Genomic DNA, 8,686 nt, shown 5'->3' with positions numbered 1-8,686 from the left:
ACGCAGAAGTGCAGAGCATCTGTCACACACAACGTGTCGAGTACTGATTGTGTGCGACTAAGTACTCTGGTGGCAGAGTCCAGTCGTTGCAACAAGCACAGAAGAGGGTGCACTGGGAGCCCACGCCACCGACAGCTCCCCGCAGTCAGAAGTGATCTGAAACTAGCAGGGGGGGCAGGTTGTAGTGAGCAGCCCCACAGAGGTGCTTTTTTGTTTTTTTTTCGACCCAGTGGGGAGGGAATATGGGGGCAAGCAGGCCAGCAGGGGGGGGCAGATGGGGGTGAGCAGGCTGGTAGGGGAGGCAGTTAGTGGCGAGCACACTGGCACAGGGGGCACTTGGGGGTGATCAGGCTGGCGGCAGGGGGCAGTTGGGAACGAGCAGGCTGGCAGGCAGAGTGGTTAGGGGCAATCAGACAGGCAGGCAGGCAGGTGAGTGGTTAGGAGCCAGCAGTCCTGGATTGCGAGAGGGATGTCCAACTGCCGGTTTAGGCCCGATCCCTGTAAACCGGCAGTAGGACATCCTTCGAGGGGTCCCAGATCGGAGAGGGTGCAGGCCGGGCTGAGGAACACCCCCTCCTCTGTGCATGAATTTCGTGCACTGGGCCACTAGTAATAAAATAATGTAGTTAAACTGTGTTCTTAAGTGAAAAGTAGTTCCAATTATATATATTTTCATTCATTCAAGCATGATTCAATAATTTATTCTTTTGACCAATTACAATTCTACATATACTCACATGCTGAGCACTATGGCAGTACATGGGACACATACATTTAAAGGACAGAATGTCTTCAATCAAGTCACTCATTTTCCAGTATAACACATAAGGAAATAAATAAACAAAATAAACAACTTCATAATAACATGATATGCGCTTAAATGAAGGAATAAAGAGGCATGGAACTGCCTTGTGGTGGGAATGCAGGTGAAAAGCATATATTGAATGTTTTCAAAAGTGATTAGTGACTTTATTTTTGTAGCTTTACTAAAGTATAATTGACAAATAAAATTGAATATATTTAATGTGTGTGATTATTTGATCTAGAGGCCTGGTGCACAAAAATTTGTGCACTCGGGGGGGTGGGTCCCCCAACCCGGCCTGTGCCCTCTCGCAGTCTGGGACCCCTCGAGAGATAATGACCTGCTGGCTTAGGCCTGCTTCCGGGTGGCAGAGGGCAGGCCCAATCCCTAGGTGCAGCCCCTGGTCAGGCTCAGAGCAGGGCTGATTGGGGAGTTGGGGCGCCGCCCCCTGTCATGCACAGAGCAGGGTGGATCGGGAGGTTGTGATGCCACCCTCAGTCATGATCAGGGTGGGGCCGATTGGGGGGTTGGGGCACCGCCCCCTGTCACACTCAAGGCAGGGTCGATGGGGAGGTTGTGGCGCAACCCCCTGTCACACACAGAGCAGGGCCGATCAGGGGGTTGGGGCGCTGTCCCCTGTCATGCACAGAGCAGGGCCCATCAGGGGTGTTGGGGCTCTACCCTGTCACACACAGAGCAGGGCGGATAAGGGGGTTGGGGCGCCGCACCCTGTCACACTCAGGGCAGGGCCAATGGGGAGGTTATGGCTCTACCCTGTCACACACAGAGCATGGCCCGTGGAGGGGGGTTGGGGCGCCACCCTCTATCACCCACAGAGCAGGGCCGATCAGGGGGTTGGGGCGCCGCCACTGTCACACACAGAGCAGGGCCGATCAGGGGGTTGGTGTGCTGCACCCTGTCAAACACAGAGCCACAGGGCAATCAGGGGATTTGGGAGCTCCCCCCTATCAGGCACAGAGCAGGGCTGATCAAGGGGTTGGGGCGCCTTCCCCTGTCATGAACAGAGCAGGGCGGATAGGGAGGTTGTGGCCCCGCCCCCTGTCACACACAGAGCCGCAGGGCGATCAGGGGGTTTGGGCGCTGCCCCCTGTCATGCTGATCCCGGTGCCGGGAGCCTTGCTGCTCCGCTGATCCCGGTGCCGGGAGGCATGTTACCCTTTTACTATACAGGATAGAGGCCTGGTGCACGGGTAGGGGCTGGCTGGTTTGCCCTGAAGGGTGTCCTGGATCAGGGTGGGGGTCCCCACTGGGGTGCCTGGCCAGTCTGGGTGAAGGGCTCAGGGCTGTTTTCCGAAAGTGAGTGACTGAAGCTTCCAACCGCTCCTTGTTTTCTTTTTTTTTTTTTTTATTCTGGGCCAGCTTTAGCTCTGAGGCCTCGCTGCTGAAAAGATCGATACAAAGTTTCGGTCCGGCTGGATTTCAGTCCAGCTGGTTTCTGGAGTTTTGTTTATCTTCTTATTTGCAACATAGTACATAGTTGCTTAGAGTTGTAGCTCAGAGGCCGGCAAGTGAGGCGGGGAACGTTGGAGTCCGCAGCAAGCAAGCCTCATGTTCGCTTCCAGCTGCCTGGCTGCCGGCTGCCATCTTGGCTGACAGTTAATTTGCATATACTCACTGATTAGCCAATGAAAAGGGTAGTGGTCATACGCTAATTACCATGTTTCTCTTTTATTAGTGTAGATACGTATACTATATATTGTTAAATAATTACCACAGTCAAGTAACACATTCATCACCTCACCTGTTGTTACCTGTGTTTTTATGTGGTGAGGACATTTAAGATCTACTCTCTTAGCAAATTTATTTTTTTCTTAAATTTTATTTTTCAATTATAGTTTACATTCAATATTATTTTGTATTAGTCTCAGGAGTATAGCATAGTGGTTAGACCACATAAACTTTACAAAGTAGTCCCCTCGATATTTCAAGTATCTACCTGACACCATACATGGTTATTACAATATTATTGACTATATTTTCTATGCTGTACTTCACCTCCCCAGGGCTATTTTGTGATTATTAATGTGCAATTATTAATCTCTTCACCTTTTTCACTCATTCCCCCAACACCCCTCCTCTCTCACAACCACCAGTCTAATCTCTCTATCTATGAGTTTGTTTCTAGTTTGTTTGTTACTTTATTTTGCTCATTAGATTCCACATATATGTGAAATCATCGTATTTGTCTTTCTCTGACTTATTTCACTTAGCATAATGACCTCTAGGTCCACCCATGCTGCCACAAATGGTAAGATTTCATTCCTGTTAACAGCTGAGTAATAGTCCATTGAATATATTAATCCACTCATCCATTGATGATTATCTGTGTTGCTCCTATATCGTGGCTATTGTAAATAACACTGCAATGAACATAGAGGTGCATATTTTCTTTCAAATTAGTATTTTGGGTTTCTTCAGATATATACCCAGAAGTGGAATTGCTGGATCATAAGGTATTCATTTTAAGTTTCTGAGGCAAGTCTACACTATTTTCCACAGTGGCTGCACCAATCTGCACTCCCACCAACAGTGCACCAGGGTTCCTTTTCCTCTGCATCCCTGCCAATACTTGTTGTTTGTTGATTTATTGATGATAGTCATTCTGACAGGTGTGAGGTGATATCTCATGTTCATGGTGGTTTTAATTTAAATTTCTCTGATGATTATTGATGTTGAGCATCTTTTTGTATGTCTCTTAGCCATTGGAATGTCCTCTAGAGAAGTGTCTATTCAGGTCCTCTGCCCATTTTTTAATTGCATTGTTTGTTTTTTGTTTTTGTTTTTTTTGGTGTTGAGTTGTATGAGTTCTTTATAAATTTTGGATATTAACCCCTTATCAGATGTATCATTGGTGAATATGTTCTCCTGTACAGTAAGTTGACTTTTTGTTTTGTTGATGGTTTATTTTTCTGTGCAAAAACTTTTAAGTTTGATGTAGACCAATTTATTTTTTTCTTTGGTTTCCTTTGCCTAATGAGACATATCAGAAAAGAGATTGCTATCTCATAGCAAATTTTAAATGTACAATACATTATAATTAATTATATTCACCATCTACGTATTAGATTCTCAGAATTTATCTCATAACAAAGTTCATATCCTTTGACCAACATCTCCCCCACCCACCAAACACACACCCTAGCAACATGCATTATGTTAGATCAAATAAGCCAGACAAAGAAAGACAAATACTGTGGTATAATTTATAGATGAAACTCCCCAAAATTAAACTCATAGAAAATGGGTAATCATTGACTTTACTCTTAAAGGTGTCTTCCAGAAGGGAAAAGAGAAAACTGAATTCTAGGCTGAAAGACATTATTTCCAAAGACCCAGAGGTAGTATTGTGTGATTATCTTGTGAGTGCCTTTATATTTTGAAACACACATCAGAGAATCAAGACATCAGTCTTGAGTAGTTGGCAGGGACCAAATTGTAACATTGTTATTGTGGCTATAAATTACTAAATGTACAGCACACTGTCACTGATGGCTTTAATTGGGGGACTCATGCATAACCATTAGTAACAAAGAAAAAATATTGTGTGGTTGTCATATGTACCTCTTGAAAGCCTCAGACACATGTGGCTTAAAGAAGTAAAGAGGTACTTGGTTAAGAGATACCTAGCTATTAAAAAGAGGGGAAAAATGTAATTTCCAATCTATAATAATAAAAGCATAATATGCAAATCGACCCAACAGCCAAACAGCGGAACGACCATCCAGACGAAGCCGGGGCTCCGAGGGCCGAGGCAGCCAGGGCTGTGAAGGCCTACTCTTGCACAAATTTTGAGCATTGGGCCTCTACTAAAGTATAAAACACAAAGACAAACACAAAAGATGAAAAAATACCAAGATTGAGTTGGTGTACGGTATTCTTGGTTATCAAAATACTCATAGCTTTGCGACTTGGATATGGTAAATATTCATGATGTGTGTGAAAGGATGATACATAACTGTGCCATCTTAATTACATAAAAATGAAAGCTTAGTTGTGTAGACACAGGACTTAGAAGGACACGTCAGACTGTAGACTGCTTGTGATTATGGATGACTTTGTTCTTCGCTTGTGTTTTTCAGTTTCCTATATATGTACATGTTAACTTTAAAAAAATAAATGTTACTTTAAAAGCTAAAAAAACAACAACAAGAGATAAACACTTAATATTTGCATAATATCCTTTCAGTTGTTTTCTATATATATTTAATTTATTTGTTTGGTATACAGAAAGGCATAATTATTTGCATACTTGTTATGTCTTAGTTGGAGCACCTATTGTTTAATTTACTTCCACAATCAGGCTTGAGGTTTCTTTTTTTAAAAAAAAAAAATAAACACAACAAAAATGTCACTCTAGTATAAATTTAATGAACCACGAAAATAATAAATTAAAATAATAAATTAAATACAAAGGTAAACCAATTTTAAGCACAATATAAGAGTGTATGATAGTATATAAACAAAATAATTTCAATAGTATAAATAGTTCAATTAAGTAGCTAGTTAAAGAAATGATGGTAATAAAAATGACAGATAGATACACATTGACAGGTACTAGTGCCCACAGAATGAACATGATGTTGCTTAATACTCCTGATGTTTGACAAATTTTAATCAATTTAGTCCTGGCTATAGCAAAAATATGTCTTTGAAATTACTAAATATCTGGATGTGTGATCTAACATATTAGTCAATGATAATAATTTCTACATGAAACCTTAGCTCATTTGTTAATTTTTTTGCCATAAGTATATAATTTTTTCAATTAAAATTTACATTCAATATTATGTTGTATTGGTTTCAGGTGTACAGCATAGTGGTTAGACAATCATATAGTTTACAAAGTGTTTTCCTGGTATTTCCAGTACTCAACTTCTTAATCTTTCTTGTGAGTTTAAAGATGACAAGAAGCATCTCATGACCTGCTCTGACAATCTCCCTGGCAAATATGCCTTCTTCTTCTGCATGTAGGGAATGATCTTTTGAAGCAACCTTTCCCAGCCAATATGGAATCTTCATTTCTCAGGTGAGTCTCTTTCACTCTCAACCCATGTTAAACAGGTTTCCAGGTTGTCCAACTGCAGATAAAGTCCAGTGGGAATTTGGTCTGGAGCATCTTATCTGAAGCAGCAAATGAAAACGGTCAAGAAAACCCAAGGACAGAAATGAATACCATTTTATTGGGGAGAGTTGATCTTTGGAGAGCCACAAGCCTTTATCATATCTAAGATTTGTTTCTATTTTACTCCCTAATAACCACTTGGAGGTGACTATTTTTTTGTTTTGTTTTTTGTTTTTTTGTTTTCCACTTAACAATGTGTCTTTATTTCCCCTGAGTACTGTTATGGACTGAATTGTGTTCCCCACCCCAAATTCATATATAGAAACTTAATTTGGAAATAGAGTTTTGAGGAAATAATTAAAATTAAAGAAGATTATAAGGGTGAGGTTCACAAGCAGCAGAAGAAAGAGATCCCTGCACCTGTGTTTACTGAGGAAAGTCATGTGAGGACACAGTGAGAAGGTGGCCGTCAGCAAGCTAAGGAGAGAGCTCTCACCAGGTGCAAAATTGGCCAGTACCTTGGTCTCGACTTTCCAGCTTTCAGAACGGGGAGGAAATAAATTTCTATTACTTAAGCAGCTCAGTCTATGGCAGTGGTTGGCAAAACGCGGCTCGCAAGCCAAATGCGGCTCTTTGGCCCCTTGAGTGTGGCTCTTCCACAAAATACCACATGCGGGCGCGCACGTACAGTGCAATTGAAACTTCGTGGCCCACGCGCAGAAGTCGGTTTTTGGCCTGGGCGAGTCTGTTTTGAAGAAGTGGCGTTAGAAGAAGTGGGGGGTGTCGGTCGGTTGGGCGACGGGAGACGCGGCGCAGGCATACCCTAATTAAGTTAATAACAATGTACCTACCTATATAGTTTAAGTTTAAAAAATTTGGCTCTCAAAAGAAATTTCAATCGTTGTACTGTTGATATTTGGCTCTGTTGACTAATGAGTTTGCCGACCGCTGGTCTATGGTATTTTGTTATGACTAAGGCAAGTACATTGTAGCTCCTTATATGGGAATTCTATAGCTTATATAACTAGTACCATAAATCAGGACATGTAAAACTTAACCTATCTTTACTCTATTAAAAATGCTTATATGCAGATTTTGTGCATTTGTTGAGGTTTTTAGGATAAGCTTATAAAAGTGGAGTCATGATATCAACTTCACAGATTCTTTAAGAATGTTGACACTTATTGCCAAGAAATTGTATAACTTTTACACTACATGAATATATGCATGTTTATTTCCCTATATCCCAATAAGTAATGGGTATTAGTATGTAAAAATATTTGTGGTTTAATAGTCAAATGCTGACATCTTTGTTTATTTTTCATTATTTTTATTATTAGTGAGAGTTTTAAAAAACTTTTTAAAATTAGCTCTTTGTACTTATTCTTTTGTAAGTTGCTTGTTTTTGCTATTTCTTATCCATTTGCAAGAAAAGTTACTGTGGACATGCCTCCAAAGTCTAAAGAAGTTGTGTGATTATTTAAGCAGAGTGTGTGACAAGACATCCATCTAAGCCAGTGGTTCTCAACCTTCCTAATGCCGCGACCCTTTAATACAGTTCCTCATGTTGTGGTGACCCCCAACCATAAAATTATTTTCGTTGCTACTTCATAACTAATTTTGCTACTGTTATGAATCATAATGTAAATATGTACCTGATATGCAGGATGTATTTTTATTGTTACAAATTGAACATAATTAAAGCATAGTGATTAATCACAAAAACAATATGTAATTATATATGTGTTTTCTGATGGTCTTAGGCGACCCCTGTGGAAGGGTTGTTTGACCTCCAAAGGGGTCGCGACCCACAGGTTGAGAACCGCTGATCTAAGCTTTCTCGGGGCTAGAGTCTCTGCTCCCTGGTTAATTTAGGGAAAAGATTTGGCAAACAAAAGACCCATGCCTGAGTCCCTTTGCTTGTCTTAGGAGCTGCCGGGCTTTAGGGAAACCCTGACAAGCATACTGGTTTTGGTGATGCCAGCTCTTCTAAAATGACTCCTTTACGTATCGTTCCCAACAAAACCTTTTTAAAATACATGGAAAGGTGGGACTCTTTCTATCTGATCTATTACAAAACCTCTGAGCTATATGAAGAAGAGGCAAGGGAGTGATGCTCCCCCCATGGCTAGGAGCTCAGCCACGGGGATGGGCTCAGCACTGGGATTTTAGAGGCCTGACGATTGACACAAACTGTGGTCTTTCCCCCAGGGATCCTCCATTATAACATGACTGCTCCACCTTGTAATGGCAGTGGAGAGAACAGAAAGCCGAAACCCTGTGATCACATGTCAATGACAGGCGGTGCAAATGATGTCTGGGCGACAGTGGCCGTGGGATGGGAAGTGAACTGTGCTTTCAGTTTCATGGTCGCAAAAGAAACAGATTGAGATCTCAGGTCTGTTCTAAAGCGTCGGCAGCTAGCAGCAGCCTCCTCTACTTCTCTCCTATTTTCCCTCATCAAACTTTTAAAAATAACATGACTTCAGTACCTTTCAAACTATTGACCCAGCAGTAAAAATATCTATCTATCAATTCCTGGTCAAAAATCTTTGCGTTGATTCTGATCAGAACATGAAAGCTTTGCATCACAGGGTGAATAATGAAATGCACTTTGCTAACTTATTCACCTGTATTATGAGAAACTCAGCTGGACTCTCAAATGTGAATCATACGCCATGGAGGACATTCCGAGTAAGTTTCTGTCCCATTTTCTGGACTGAAGTTCGATGTAATGTATAGAAAAGTACAGTTTCTCTGCATTGTGATAACCTTCACAGATAAGTACAAAAGAGGAAAGG

This window comes from Myotis lucifugus, unplaced genomic scaffold (genome assembly GCF_000147115.1).
Source record: "Myotis lucifugus unplaced genomic scaffold, Myoluc2.0 scaffold_370, whole genome shotgun sequence".
Taxonomy (NCBI): domain Eukaryota; kingdom Metazoa; phylum Chordata; class Mammalia; order Chiroptera; family Vespertilionidae; genus Myotis; species Myotis lucifugus.
The sequence above is the reverse complement of the archived record's forward strand: the minus strand, read 5'-3'. Positions refer to the sequence as shown.